This window comes from Lagenorhynchus albirostris, chromosome 12 (genome assembly GCF_949774975.1).
Source record: "Lagenorhynchus albirostris chromosome 12, mLagAlb1.1, whole genome shotgun sequence".
Taxonomy (NCBI): domain Eukaryota; kingdom Metazoa; phylum Chordata; class Mammalia; order Artiodactyla; family Delphinidae; genus Lagenorhynchus; species Lagenorhynchus albirostris.
Window position 1 is genome coordinate 70,948,096 of NC_083106.1, and position 14,729 is coordinate 70,962,824.

General features: G+C 39.8%; 1 protein-coding gene and 1 pseudogene across 1 annotated transcript in view; both read left to right on the plus strand.

The window, feature by feature from the left end:
• The window catches only part of ME1 (malic enzyme 1), a 193,010-nt gene that overhangs the window by 115,574 nt on the left and 62,707 nt on the right, over positions 1-14,729 (plus strand). The window lies entirely within an intron of this gene.
• Positions 11,773-13,207, plus strand: LOC132530437 (splicing factor 3B subunit 4-like; annotated as a pseudogene).

Genomic DNA, 14,729 nt, shown 5'->3' on the forward strand with positions numbered 1-14,729 from the left:
GTCTTATAGTATTCTGCATACAGGTCTTTGGTCTCCTTAGGTAGGTTTATTCCTAGGTACGTTATTCTTTTTGTTGCACTGGTAAATGGGAGTGTTTCCTTAATTTCTCTTTCAGATTTTTCATCATTAGTGTATAGGAATGCAAGAGATTTCTGTGCATTAATCTTGTATCCTGCAACTTTGCCAAATTCATTGATTAGCTCTAGTAGTTTTCTGGTGGCATTTTTTAGGATTCTCTATGTACAGTATCCTGTCATCTGCAAGCAGTGACAGTTTTACTTCTTCTTTTCCAATTTGTATTCCTTTTATTTCTTTTTCTTCTCTGATTGCCGTGGCTAGGACTTCCAAAACTATGTGGAATAATAGTAGTGAGAGTGGACATCCTTGTCTTGTTCCTGATCTTAGAGGAAATGGTTTCAGTTTTTCACCATTGAGAATGATGTGCTGTGGGTGTATCATATGTGCCCTTTATTATGTTGAGGAAGGCATGTTCCTTCTATGCCCACTTTCTGGAGAGTTTTTATCATAAACGGGTGTTGAATTTTGTCAAAAGCTTTTTCTGCATCTACTGAGATGATTATATGGTTTTTTTTTTTTTTGGGGGGGGGGATGCGGGCCTCCCGCTGCTGTGGCCCCTCCCGCCGCAGAGCACAGGCTCCAGACGCACAGGCCCAGCGGCCACGGCTCATGGGCCCAGCTGCTCCGCGGCACACGGGATCCTCCCGGACCGGGGCACGAACCCGTGTACCCCTGCATCGGCAGGCGGACTCCCAACCACTGCGCCACCAGGGAAGCCCGATTATATGGTTTTTATTCTTCAGTTTGTTAATATGTGTATCACATTGATTGATTTGCATATATTGAAAATCCTTGCATCCCTGGGATAAATCCCATTTGATCATGGTGTATGATCCTTTTAATGTGTTGTTGGATTCTGTTTGGTAGTATTTTGTTGAGGATTTTTGCGTCTAAATTCATCAGTGATATTCGTCTGTATTTTTCTTTTTTTGTAGTATCTTTGTCTGGTTTTGGTATCAGGGTGATGGTGGCCTCATAGAGGGAGTTTGGGAGTGTTCCTTCCTCTGCAATTGTTTGGAAGAGTTTGAGAAGGATGAGTGTTAGCTCTTCCCTAAATGTTTGATAGAATTCACCTGTGAAGCCATCTGGTCCTGGACTTTTGTTTGCTGGAAGATTTTTTTTTTTTTTTTTCAGTATGCGGACCTCTCACTATTGTGGCCTCTCCCGTTGAGGAGCACAGGCTCTGGATGCGCAGGCTCAGTGGCCATGGCTCACGGGCCCAGCCGCTCCGCGGTATGTGGGAACTTCCCGGACCGGAGTATGAACCTGCATCCCTTGCATCCGCAGGCGGACTCTCAACCACTGCACCACCAGGGAAGCCCCTGTTGGAAGATTTTTAATCACAGTTTCAATTTCATTACTTGTGATTAGTCTGTTTATATTTTCTATTTCTTCCTGGGTCAGTCTTGGAATGTTATCCCTTTCTAAGAATATGTCCATTTCTTCCAGGTTGTCCATTTTATTGGCATAGAGTTGCTTGTAGTAGTCTCTTAGGATGCTTTGTATTTCTGTGGTGTCTGTTGTAACTTCTCCTTTTTCATTTCTAATTTTATTGATTTGAGTCCTCTCCCTCTTTTTCTTGATGAGTCTGGCGTTTATCAATTTTGTTTATCTTCTCAAAGAACCAGCTTTTAGTTTTATTGATCTTTGCCATTTTTTTCTTTGTTTCTATTTCATTTATTTCTCCTCTGATCTTTATGATTTCTTTCCTTATGCTAACTTTGGGTTTTGTTTGTTCTTTCTCTAGTTCCTTTAGGTGTAAGGTTAGTTTGTTTATTTGAGATTTTTCTTATTTCTTGAGGTAGGCTTTTATAGCTATAAAGTTTCCTCTTAGAACTGCTTTTGCTGCATCCCGTGGGTTTTGGATCATCATGTTTTCATTGTCATTTGTCTCTAGGTACTTTTTGATTTCCTCTTCGATTTCCTCAGTGATCTCTTGGTTATTTAGTAACGTATTGTTTAGCCTCCATGTGTTTGTGTTTTTTACATTTTTTTCCCTGTAATTCAATTCTAATCTCATAGCATTGTGGTCAGAAAAGATGCTTGATATGATTTCAGTTTTCTTAAATTTACTGAGGCTTGATTTGTGACCCAAGATGTGCTCTATCCTGGAGACTGTTCCATGCGCACTTGAGAGGAAAGTGTAATCTGCTGTTTTTGGGTGGAATGTCCTATAAATATCAATTAAAGCTATCTGGTCTATTGTATCATTTAAAGCTTCTGTTTCCTTATTGATTTTCATTTTGGATGATCTGTCCATTGGTGTAAGTGAGGTGTTAAAGTCCCCCACTATTATTGTGTTAATGTTGATTTCCAATTTTATAGCTGTTAGCAGTTTCCTTACGTATTGAGGTGCTCCTATGTTGGGTGCATATATATTTATAATTGTTATATCTTCTTGTTGGATTGATCCCTTGAGCACTGTGTAGTGTCCTTCCTTGTGTCTTGTATCATTCTTTATTTTAAAGTCTATTTTATCTGAGTATTGCTACTCCAGCTTTCTTCTGATTTACATTTGCATGGAATATCTTTTTCCTTCCCCTCACTTTCAGTCTGTATGTGTCCCTAGGTCTGAAGTGGGTCTCTTGTAGACAGCATATATATGGGTCTTGTTTTTGTATCCATTCAGCAAGCCTGTGTCTTTCCACTGGAGCATTTAATCCATTCATGTTTAAGGTAATTATCGATATGTATGTTCCTATGACCATTTTCTTAATTGTTTTGGGTTTGTTTTTGTAGGTCCTTTTCTTCTTTTGTGTTTCCCACTTAGAGAAGTTCCTTTAGCATTTGTTGTATAGCTGGTTTGGTGGTGCTGAATTCTCTTAGCTTTTGCTTGTCTGTAAAGCTTTTGATTTCTCCATCGAATCTGATCGAGATCCTTGCCAGGTAGAGTAATCTTGGCTGTAGATTCTTCCCTTTCATCACTTTAAGTATATCATGCCACTCCCTTCTGGCTTGTAGAGTTTCTGCTGGGAAATCAGCTGTTAACCTTATGGGAGTTCCCTTGTATGTTATTTTTTGTTTTTCCCTTGCTGCTTTGAATAATTTTTCTTTGTCTTTAATTTTTGCCAATTTGATTACTATGTGTCTTGGCGTGTTTCTCCTTGGGTTTATCCTGTAGGGGACTCATGGCACTTTCTGGACTTGGGTGGCTATTTCCTTTCCCATGGTAGGGAAGTTTTCGACTATAATCTCTTCAAATATTTTCTCTGGTCCTTTCTCTCTCCCTCCTCCTCTGGGACCCCTATAATGCTAATGTTGTTGCCTTTAATGTTGTCCCAGAGTTTTCTTAGGCTGTCTTCATTTCTTTTCTTTCTTTTTCCTTTATTGTGTTCCACAGCAGTGAATTCCACCATTCTGTCTTCCAGGTCACTTATCCGTTCTTTTGCTTCAGTTATTCTGCTATTGATTCCTTCTAGTGTAGTTTTCATTTCAATTATTGTATTGTTCATCTCTGTTTGTTTGTTCTTTAATTCTTCTAGGTCTTTGTTAATCATTTCTTGCATCTTCTCGACCTTTGCCTGCATTCTTTTTCTGAGGTCCTGGATCATCTTCACTATCATTATTCTGAATTCTTTTTCTGGAAGGTTCCCTATCTCCACTTAATTTATTTGTTTTTCTGGGGTTTTATCTTGTTCCTTCATCTGGTACATAGCCCTCTGCCTTTTCATCTTGTCTGTCTTTCTGTGAATATCGTTTTTGTTCCACAGGCTACAAGATTGTAGTTCTTCTTGCTTCTGCTGTCTGCCCTGTGGTGGATGGGGCTATCTAAGAGGCTATTGCAGGTTTCCTGATGGCAGGGACTGGTGGTGGGTAGAGCTGACTGTTGCTCAGTAAACAGTAAAAGCAGAGCTCAGTAAAACTTTAATCTGCTTGACTGCTGTTGGGTGGGGCTGGGTTCCCTCCCTGTTGGTTGTTTGGCCTGAGGCAACCCAACACTGGAGCTGACCTCGGCTCTTTGATGGGGCTAATGAGAGACTCTGGGAGGGCTCACGCCAAGGAGTACTTCCCAGAACTTCTGCTGCCAGTGCCCTTGTCCCCACGGTGAGCCACAGCCACCCCGGCCTCTGCAGGAGAGCCTCCAACACTAGCAGGTAGGTCTGCTTCAGTCTCCCCTGGGGTCACTGCTGCTTCCCCTGTGTCCCGATGCACACACTACTTTGTGTGTGCCCTCCAAGAGTGGAGTCTCTGTTTCCCCCAGTCCTGTCGAAGTCCTGCAATCAAATCCCACTAGCCTTCAAAGTGTGTTTCTCTAGGAATTCCTCCTCCCGTTGCCGGACCCCCAGATTGGGAAGCCTGATGTGGGGCTCAGAACCTTCACTGCAGTGGTGGACTTCTGTGGTATAAGTGTTCTCCAGTCTGTGAGTCACCCACCCAGCAGTTACGGGATTTGATTTTATTGTGACTGTGCCCCTCCTACCATCTTATGTGGCTTCTCCTTTGTCTTTGGATGTGGGGTATCTTTTTTGGTGAGTTCCAGTGTCTTCCTGTCGATGATTGCCCAGGAGCTAGTTGTGATTCTGGTGTTCTCACAAGAGGGAGTGAGAGCACGTCCTTCTACTCTTCCATCTTTGTTCCTCCAGTGTCTGTCATACACTTCTTGACTATTCTTTTCTTTTTCTCTGTTTGCATTTCCATTTTGGAAGTTTCTGTTGACACTTTTTCATGCTCATGAATTCTTTCCTCCTGCATATCTAGTTTACTGATGAGCCCATCAAATGCAATCTTCATTTGAATTACTATGATTTTGATTTCAAGCTTTTCTTTTGACCCTTTCTTAGAGTTTCCCTCTTTCCACTTATATTACCCACATGTCCTTGCATGTTGTCTGCTTTTTCTGTTAGACCCATTAGCATTATTAACTATAGTTGTTTTAGGTTTCTGGTCTGATTATTCCACAATCCCTACCATAGCTGAATCTCATTCTGATGCTTGCTTTGCATTTTTTACCTTTGATCATGCCTTGTAATTTTTTGTTGAAAGCTGAACATGATGTTTGGGCTGTAGTTGGAGCGTTGCTCCTGGCCTTCTGTTCCTGGTAGGCTGGTGTTCTCTGTGTTTGCTGGGTTGTAGCTCCAGTTTTCAGGGCAGCAGGATTAGGCTAAGAAGAGTTATTAATTTTGAGTTTGTTCAGCTTTTTTCTTGTAATGACTGAAGTGCCGACTTTCAAGCTGTTTGCATGTCAGACTGGAAACCTTGACCCCCGATTCAGAAGCCTGGGTTGCAGATGGCAGGAGGTCCAAGAAGAAGAGGAAGCTTTTGGGCACACTAAGTTAAAATTCTAAATCTTATTTTCGTTTTCAGTTTTCGTTTGACAGTCCAGACTATGACCTTGCCTCATCATGTCCTGTGTGAACCTTTCTCCTTGTATTACCTTAAATTCCATAGTCTTCTAACTTTTCTGACACAAGCCCAGCTGAGCCTTTGCTACCATACTGTGAGCATTGGTTTTCAGGTGTATTTTCTGCTAATGTAGAATGACTGGTTGATGCTGATTAAAGTGTGGGAGGTAAGCCTGTTGGGAGATTTATACTCAGATTCCAAAAACCATTGAATTTCACCCAGTGTTTAAAAAATTGTAGTAGTTAAGTGGTAGGCATTACACATCTTGGCTCTTACAGTTAGTGAATATAAGAATATAAATATTCTGTTTACAAAAGACAATGTAAATGGCTGGGCTTATTGCAATTATTTAGTTCACAAAATATATTAAAAGCTATATTTCAGAGAATGTTTATTGCTGTATTTTCATCTAAAGGAATTCATCTCTTAAGTATTTCTTTGAGATGGGATTCATTTTTATTTAAAACAGTTTACTTAAAAACAGATGACTCCCTGTCTTAGGACTTAATGCACTGGAATTCCTTCTAAAAATCTTTACTTTCTTAACTGTTTGTAGTAGAGCTAAAGAATTGTAACATGTTAGTTAGACATTTTTAGAATTAGTCTCTTTCCTGTCGCCGTTTGTTAATAGATATCTGCTAATAGGTAGAACTTTTTGCAGGTAATAAATTAATAAAAATGTACTTTCCATCCTTTTTTCTTTTTAATTTAACTGTGGACATGAGCATTTATCAGTACCATAAGAGAAATCAAAATGGAAATTTAAAAAGTCAGGTAATATGCATAAAATAACTTTATGTTCTTCTTTTCCATATTTCCGTGTTAGTAGAGCATTGAGAAACACCAATATTTGAGTTTTATTAGCACAGTAGAGGTGCTGGAAAGGTAGCGGTGAGGCTAAGGATAAGCGTTACAGGAACGAGGGGTTAATGGGGCCAAACATAGCAGTGAATCAAGCAAGGTAAGGATTAAAATTTTTCCACTGAAAATTTCCCTTTTTTTAAATTATAAAAATAGGACACTTGACATGAAGGGATTAGCAGGCACTTAACCAAATGAGGTCACTAGGGCACACATGGGAGTATATAGTTAGAAAGCTTTGGCAGAATAAGACTTAACTGAAGCAGCAGAGATGGTATCATATCACTTTCATTCCATAACATAGAACATGAAGTGGATTCTTGTCATCAGGCATCATTTTTCTTCCAAAAGTCATAGTTGATGTTACCTGATTTGGCACTGTAAAATCAGTCATCTGAATATTTTAGGATAATTGAGTAGAAGGCAAAATCAAGCTTTTTTTTTTAAACTCTATCTTTTTTAGGTAAAAATGTTTCATCATAGAAGGCAAACTTTTTTGCAATCATAGAATGTTGTTTTTGATTGTAGAATAAGACAACTTTTAGGATTTTTGTTGAATATATAAGTTTTGATTTGAGATGCTTGATTGTTTTAAGGCTTTTAAAATATTTTGTTAAAAATTTGTAACAATGGAAAACTTGAAGAGCAGTCTTCAAGATTCCAAGGTTCTTATGAATCCAAGCTAGAAAAAAAATAGTATTCCCATATAATGTATTTAGTCACTGTTTATATTTAACTGTGGTTTTGCAAAAGATTAGCTCATAAAAACATTAAAACTTTCTTACTTTTTATCTTAAAAGAGATCATTTGAAACTCATTTTAGAAATGAATATTGCAGCTTTATATCTTATCTTTTGCCTTTATTCTGAGGAACTATTAGTTGCTTTTATAGAATTAGTCTACATCTAAAGATTAATTCTGTAAAGAGGTAAATATCAGTATAAACTGTAGATATATCAAATTATTTGCATATAGATATGCTAAATATACACCTGCTAAACCTGTCAGTAGGGACTGATTCTGTAAATGCCTGATGTATATGTCCTCAGTTTTAGAGAAAAGCTTCATCTTGATTTCAGTTGTATGAATCTAATCCTTGGATTTAGGGAGCTGGCTAGAGTAAGTAGCTGACAGCTTTTCTTTTCCAATGACCCCTAAAAGGTAATTCCCCTATACCCTACAGCTTCCCCTATACATGGAACCATAGGAATATTTGAAAGCATAATATGTAAGTCTCTCCAACTTTAATCCTGATAACCTTTGTTCCACTTTCTCCCATTTCAGATTGTTTTTAAAAATCGTCATACTCTTCTGTATTCTATACTAGAATATTTTGTTTAGATACAATTAAAGTATGTTATACACAAATTATCTTCAATAACATTGGAAATTGATAACATTTTAAAATTTGACACAACAATGTGAAGTTTAAGGTAGTGCCAGGAAAAAATCCTTCTCTTTGTTAGGATTTCGTGGCAATGTTAAGACTTCTTCTATGCCATTGTTTTAAGAAGTATCAAAGATACTTCATATTCATAACTCTAAGGTCCTTTTAGTCTATCTGATGAGTTGGTTTAAGGATGTCCATGTTTTTAAATGTTGTCCTTACTGCCTATATTGTGATTATGAAGTTGAAATTTTTTACTTAAAGTTATAACCTCCAGTCTGCTAACATTCCATGTTGTCTTTACATTTGCTTGGTATGTGGAGAATTTGGAATGTCTCATAGTTGATACTTCGCTTACAACCAGCACTGCTCTGAATCTGTTTTCTCTTTTATTGAAAAATTTCTTCTTAACTTGGGGTATGAAAATATAAATGTTACCCTTTTTTCCGGATACCACAGAATCCACAAAATGTTATTGTTGTCAGCTTACGGGAAAACTAGGTGACTAATCCAGCTCATATGAGCGAGAAGAGCAGGGGCTTCTTCACTCCACATATGCTTATGATTTAAGCGTTGCCAACTTTCAGAAAACCGGTTGCAGCCTCCATGTGACTCAGTTGTAGCCACGGTCTCCTCTCTTCCGCTAAACCGCTATATACCTCTTTTCTCTTCTGATCTGGTAGAGTCACCCCTGGGAAAAGAAAACTTGGTGCATTCATGAAACTATGTCGATAAATTGTCAGTTGACTTACTTCCTTTAAAAATTTTTATCCCTTTTGAATTTTGTGGAACTTTGTGAAGTTTCTTACTATTTAATAAGCCTACCTTTGAAGAGAGTTAGAGCTATACCAATAAATAATCTTGAAATAGGAATTTCCACCAATCATGTGCTCATTCCTTCTTAAGACCTTCTTATTTTGTATTACCAGAAAGTAAAAGGTCCTTTCCTGAAATTTTGTGTGGGGTCCCTTGTTAGATTTTTTTTTTTAATTTCTTAGCCTAGCCACAACCTTTCCTTCATTTGAAATTAACTCAGTGTTTTGGCATTGATGATACATATACCTTGTTTGGATTTTTAAAATTTCCCCTCCAAAAAAATGGCATCCCTATTCTTTTTACTAGTATAGAACAATAATTAACGCTTACATGTTTTGATCTTTATTATAAACTGTTGAACAACGTGGAAACTTTCTTACCCTATTTTAAGAGTTGCATGGGTAGGTCCTTCAGTATTCTTATCAACTCTTTTTGGGCCATGAAGAGGTATTTTTTTAGTTAAATAAGAATGATAAATTTACATATTGAGATCATGCATCTTCTCAGAGATCATTAATTTATAATAGTATGTTAAAGTTCTGAGAACTCAAGTGCTGAGTGAAGAGACCTGATTTGTTTTACCTAGTGTTTATCAAAACCCAAGTGCAAGAGTTGCTGTTTTTGCAAACTTCCTATTAACATACTGTAGCACAAGGTTCTGAGAAGCCCAATTTCTCAGATGTTCCTAATCATTAAAGTAGTGATCAGTTTCGCAGAAGACAGTGTAATGGTTAAATGAGATTTGTCCTACATACAGATCAAGCTTTTATTTTATTCTGAGGGAATTCTAGGGAGAAGAGGGATTTTGATCACTCACCTGGAAATCTGGAACCTAATCTGTTCTGTAGTTTAGCTAACAACTACAATAAGAAATGAAGAGTGGTGATTTAGAAGATAAGGTATAGTATGTAAGAGCAGATATAGCCTGGTTAAAAGTATATTTTAATAGTACGTATGTCTTAGAAAATGCAGTAGGAATTTATTATGCAGATCGATCAAAGTATGGTAATGTCACTCATTTTACTGACAAGATAGTGTATATCTTTTTCTCTTTCTACCACTTGCTCTAGCATTGTTATTTTTTTTCCATCTTTATTGGAGTATAATTGCTTTACAATGGTGTGTTAGTTTCTGCTTTATAACAAAGTGAATCAGTTATACATACATATATGTTCCCATATCTCTTTCCCTTGTGTCTCCCTCCCTCCCACCCTCTAGCATTGTTTTTTGATGCACTATCTTGGTTTTTCGTTCCATTGGATGGATAAAGTATGGGATATATGATCTATTGGCACAAATGTATTACAGAGGTCAGTAGGCCCGGACTTCTGGGTATATATTTCATCCAGGGTTTTGGAACAATACAGGTTTATTTTTCTTGCTCTGGGGAAATATAGAATTTTGGAATGAGACAGAAAAAATATTTCAAAAGGTTAATGGAGACTTTTATTTTTACAAGCATTTACTTATTCAGAAGTTTATATTTGGCCAAACTCCTAGTCTTAAAACCGAAGATAGGGAATAGAATCTCATTACAATAAATGTTTGACTGGGTCATTCTTAAAGACTTAATGTTCCTCCGAATTCTCATTCTCCTCGTCTCTGAGGACAAGAGTGCAGGAAGAATGCATTAGTTACTACACTTCTTTCCCGATCTTTCTTCGTAGATAGATATCATTTTGACCTTGAATTATTGTAAATTTTAGAAAGTTATTGATGAAGAAAGGGGGAACTGGTGTGTATTTCTGGGAAAATAATTTTAGGGGAAAAAAGCCAATCTAAAAAAGAATACCAGCTATGTTTTGACTTCTGCATTATCTTGGAAACAATTTATGATATTGTTTAACTGATTCTTAGTATCTCCCCTTAAGTAAACTAATACAACACTCTCAAGATTTGTGGACTATGAAATCCAAATATATGATATGCTTTTATTATAGAGAAGACAATTGATCAAAGCCTCCCAAGAATGTTTCTCAAGTTTTACGGTTTGTATTCTTTAATGTTACTTGTCTGTGTATTTTATTATAAGCAAAAAAAAAAAAAATCAAAACACAAATGGTAGAGGAACAAGTTTTAGAATATAGATTGACAAAGAGAATTGACATTGACAAAGAGAATCGGGCTGGAACTATTTATCATCACTGAGTATTTTATTTGAGACGACCCTACCTTTACCCACATGTTAGAATAACACCTATATAAATATACACACATATCTAAGGAAAGGACCAGTAAATTGTTCCCAGATCGTTGTTTACTGAATCATGGTTTCATATATCCCCAAGCCTAATCACAGCTCTTGTGATAAATAAGGAAATCACACTTGGTGAACAAAAACTAATATTTAGTGAATGCTTATTGTGTGTCAGAGATCGTTCCATCCAAGGGCTTATATTAATTTAATCACACCTAGGAGGTAAGTACTATTATTATTCCCATTTTAAAGATGAGGAAGCTGAGGTGTAGGGAAATAAATAACCTGTCCAGTGTCCAGAGGTGTTAAGACATAGAGCTGGGATATAAATTCAAGCCATTTAATTCAGTAGAGGCTTGAGCGCTGATCTACTCCATCACGATATCAGTTTGAGTTTCCCATAATGCAGTTCCTGAGATGGAGGTGAAATATGAGGAGTATATTGGGGGTAATGCCTGTGAAACTGGGAGGGAGAAGGATTGGGCAGGAAAAGCCTTCAGACCAGTGCACATCTGGGAAGCAGAACTGGACAGAGAACGCCTCGGACTGTAATATATATCTGACAAAGTCTCAGCCAACGCAGTGGGAGCCGCAGAGCAGAGGTTGCTTGTTCAGTGAGTTCCGCATTGAGTGGAAATGGCCAGCCCCTAGTCCTACTGCCGTGCTCTGTCATTGACTGGGGACTCCTCGGGAAGAGCATGGCCTGCACGGAATGCTGCGGCCCGTCTTAAAGCTGTGGCTGGAGACAGTTATCTGACTGCGCTCCTACGCAAGTTCTTTCTGGAAGGGCAGTCCAAGCAGCACGTTTCCACGGTTGCCCGACATCATCCTGTCACCTCACAGATACCAAATGCCATTTCACATCCATTAGATGGGCAGAAATGTTTAAATCTGACAGTGCCACACGCTTGGGAGGCTGTAGATGAATATGTCTACTGCTTGCAGGAGTGTAAATTCATGAAACACTTTGGCAATATAATATATATGATCATCTGATCATAACCTACTGCACAGCACTTGCACCCCAGAGAAACTCCTTCATGAGGAGACACGTACAGAAATGTTCTCAGCAGCAGCATTTGTAGTGGTGATAAATTGGAAGCAATCTAAATGTCCGTCAACAAGAGGATTGATCGATCGTTGTCTGGAGACGGCGGGAGTTCTTTCGCCTTGGCGGCCGGGCCGATCTCCGAGCGGAACCAGGATGCCACTGTGTATGTGGGGGGCCTGGATGAGAAGGTTAGCGAACCACTGCTGTGGAGCTATTTCTCCAGGCAGGGCCAGTAGTCAACACCCACGTGCCAAAGGATAGAGTCACTGGTCAGCACCAAGGCTATGGCTTTGTGGAATTCTTGAGTGAGGAAGATGCTGACTATGGCATTAAGATTGTGAACATGATCAGACTCTATGGGAACCCAATACGGGTGAACAAGGCATCAGCTCACAACAAAAATCTGGATGTGGGGGCCAACATTTTCATTGGGAACCTGGACCCAGAGATCGATGAGAAGTTGCTTTATGGTACTTTTAGCGCCTTTGGGGTCATCTTACAAACCCCCAAGATTATGCGGGACCCTGACACAGGCAGGCAACTCCAAAGGTTATGCCTTTATTAATTTTGCTTCATCTGATGCTTCGGATGCAGCGATTGAGGCCATGAATGGGCAGTACCTCTGTAACCGCCCAATCACCGTGTCCTATGCTTTCAAGAAGGACTCCAAAGGTGAACGCCATGGCTCAGCCGCTGAACGACTTCTGGCAGCACAGAACCCACTCTCCCAGGCTGACCGCCCTCATCAGCTGTTTGCAGATGCACCCCCTCCACCCTCTGCTCCGAATCCTGTGGTATCATCACTGGGGTCTGGGCTTCCTCCACCAGGCATGCCTCCTCCTGGCTCCTTCCCACCACCAGTACCGCCTCCTGGAGCCCTTCCACCTGGGATACCCCCAGCCATGCCCCCACCACCTATGCCTCCTGGAGCTGGAGGACATGGCCCCCCATCAGCAGGAACCCCAGGGGCTGGACATCCTGGACAGGGACACTCACATCCTCACCCATTCCCACCGGGTGGGATGCCCCATCCAGGGATGTCTCAGACGCAGCTGGTCCACCATGGCCCTCATGGCTTAGGACACCCCCATGCTGGGCCCCTGGCTCTGGGGGGCAGCCACCACCCCGACCACCACCTGGAATGCCTCATCCTGGACCTCCTCCAATGGGCATGCCCCCCCGAGGGCCTCCGTTCAGCTCTCCCATGGGTCACCCAGGTCCTGTGTCTCCGCATGGTATGCGTGGACCTCCTCCACTGATGCCCCCTCATGGATACACTGGCCCTCCACAACCTCCACCCTACGGCTACCAGCGGGGGCCCCTCCCTCCACCCAGACCCACTCCCCGGCCTCCAGTTCCCCCTCGAGGCCCACCTCGAGGCCCTCTCCCTCAGTGATTTCTCATTGCCTTTCCTCTTGTTAGAGCCTCCCAATATCTGTTCCCTTCCTTGGACCAATCAGAGTTGCTGTAGCTCCCAGGGCTAAGGCGCTAATCCCTCCCAGGCCTCCTTTTGTAAGTGTAATTTTTTTCACAGGAGGTTTTATTTTTTTCTGTGTCAGTCCTAAGTGTTTTGCAAATGCACAGAGAAAATAAAACTAAACTCCTTGTTTAAAAAAAAGAAAAAAACAAGAGGATTGATCATTTGTGCCGTATATATACACACATATATATAGAGTTTGCAGTATTGTACAGTACATAAAAATGGAATGAACCAGTGTTTCCTGTGTCCACGTGAATATATCTAAGAACCAGAGAATTAAGGGAAAAATTCCAAAAGGAGACATTTTAACTCAGCCTGAGCTCTTAATCATGGCACCCATACTGTCATTTCACAAGGATCAGATACCATTCAACATCCATCAGATTCATATATAGTTATCCACGTACATAAAGTTTAAAGGCAATGTCATGTTTGCTTTTGGATATTATACATTTGTAGTAAAGGTATAGCATGCCTGGGAATGATGAACATCAAATTTAGGCGAGTGGTTACCTGAGGGAAGTAGGATCAAGGAGGGGCACAGGGACTTTCAAGTGATGTGTGACCTTTTTGTGGTCTGAAATAAAGATGACATAATGTTGATATTTCACAGAATTATGTAGTAGAACACATGGATGTTAGTGAATGTTCTCTAATGCTTTTCTGTGTGGTTAAAATGTTTTGTTAATAGATAGGTGGGTATTTAGTTGTGAAACCATAGGTGTGCATCTAAAACTTACTTTCAGGGCTTCCCTGGTGGCGCGGTGGTTGAGAGTCCGCCTGCCGATGCAGGGGACACGGGTTCGTGCCCCGGTCTGGGAAGATCCCACATGCCGCAGAACGGCTAGGCCCCTGAGCCATGGCCGCTGAGCCTGCGCGTCCAGAGCCTGTGCTCCGCAACGGGAGAGGCCACAACAGTGAGAGGCCCTCGTACCATTTTAAAAAAACAAACCAACAACAACAAAAAAACACCTTACTTTTACATGCAGGCATCCTATCTACAGATCCAAATAAAATAATCCATTCAAGGAAGATCAATGCCATTTCACTGAAATCCTTTGTTAAAAAGTTTTATGACATAAAAACGTAAATCTATTTTTTAAAAAATCTTTGCCTGGCAGGCTTTTTATAGAAATTAACAAAATGGTTCAAAATGTTTATGGAAATGTAAAGGACCTAGAATAGCTAAAACAATTTTGAAAAAAAAGAATAAAGTTGGAGGACTTATACTCCTTGATTCTAAGACTTAAACTGCAGTAAAACCAAGAAAGTGTGATATTGGTATAAGACAGTAGAACAATAAAGCAGAATAGATCAGTGGAAAAGAATTTAAAAATCCAGAGATAGACCCAAGTGCAGATGGTTAATTGATTCTAGATAAAGTAGCAAAGTAATTCAGTGGGGATAGGATAGTCCTTTCAAGAAATAGTCTTGGAACAATTAGATATCCATAAGGAAAAAAACGAATCTCAACCCTTATCTCATACTTACCCCACAAAAATGAATTCAAAGTGGG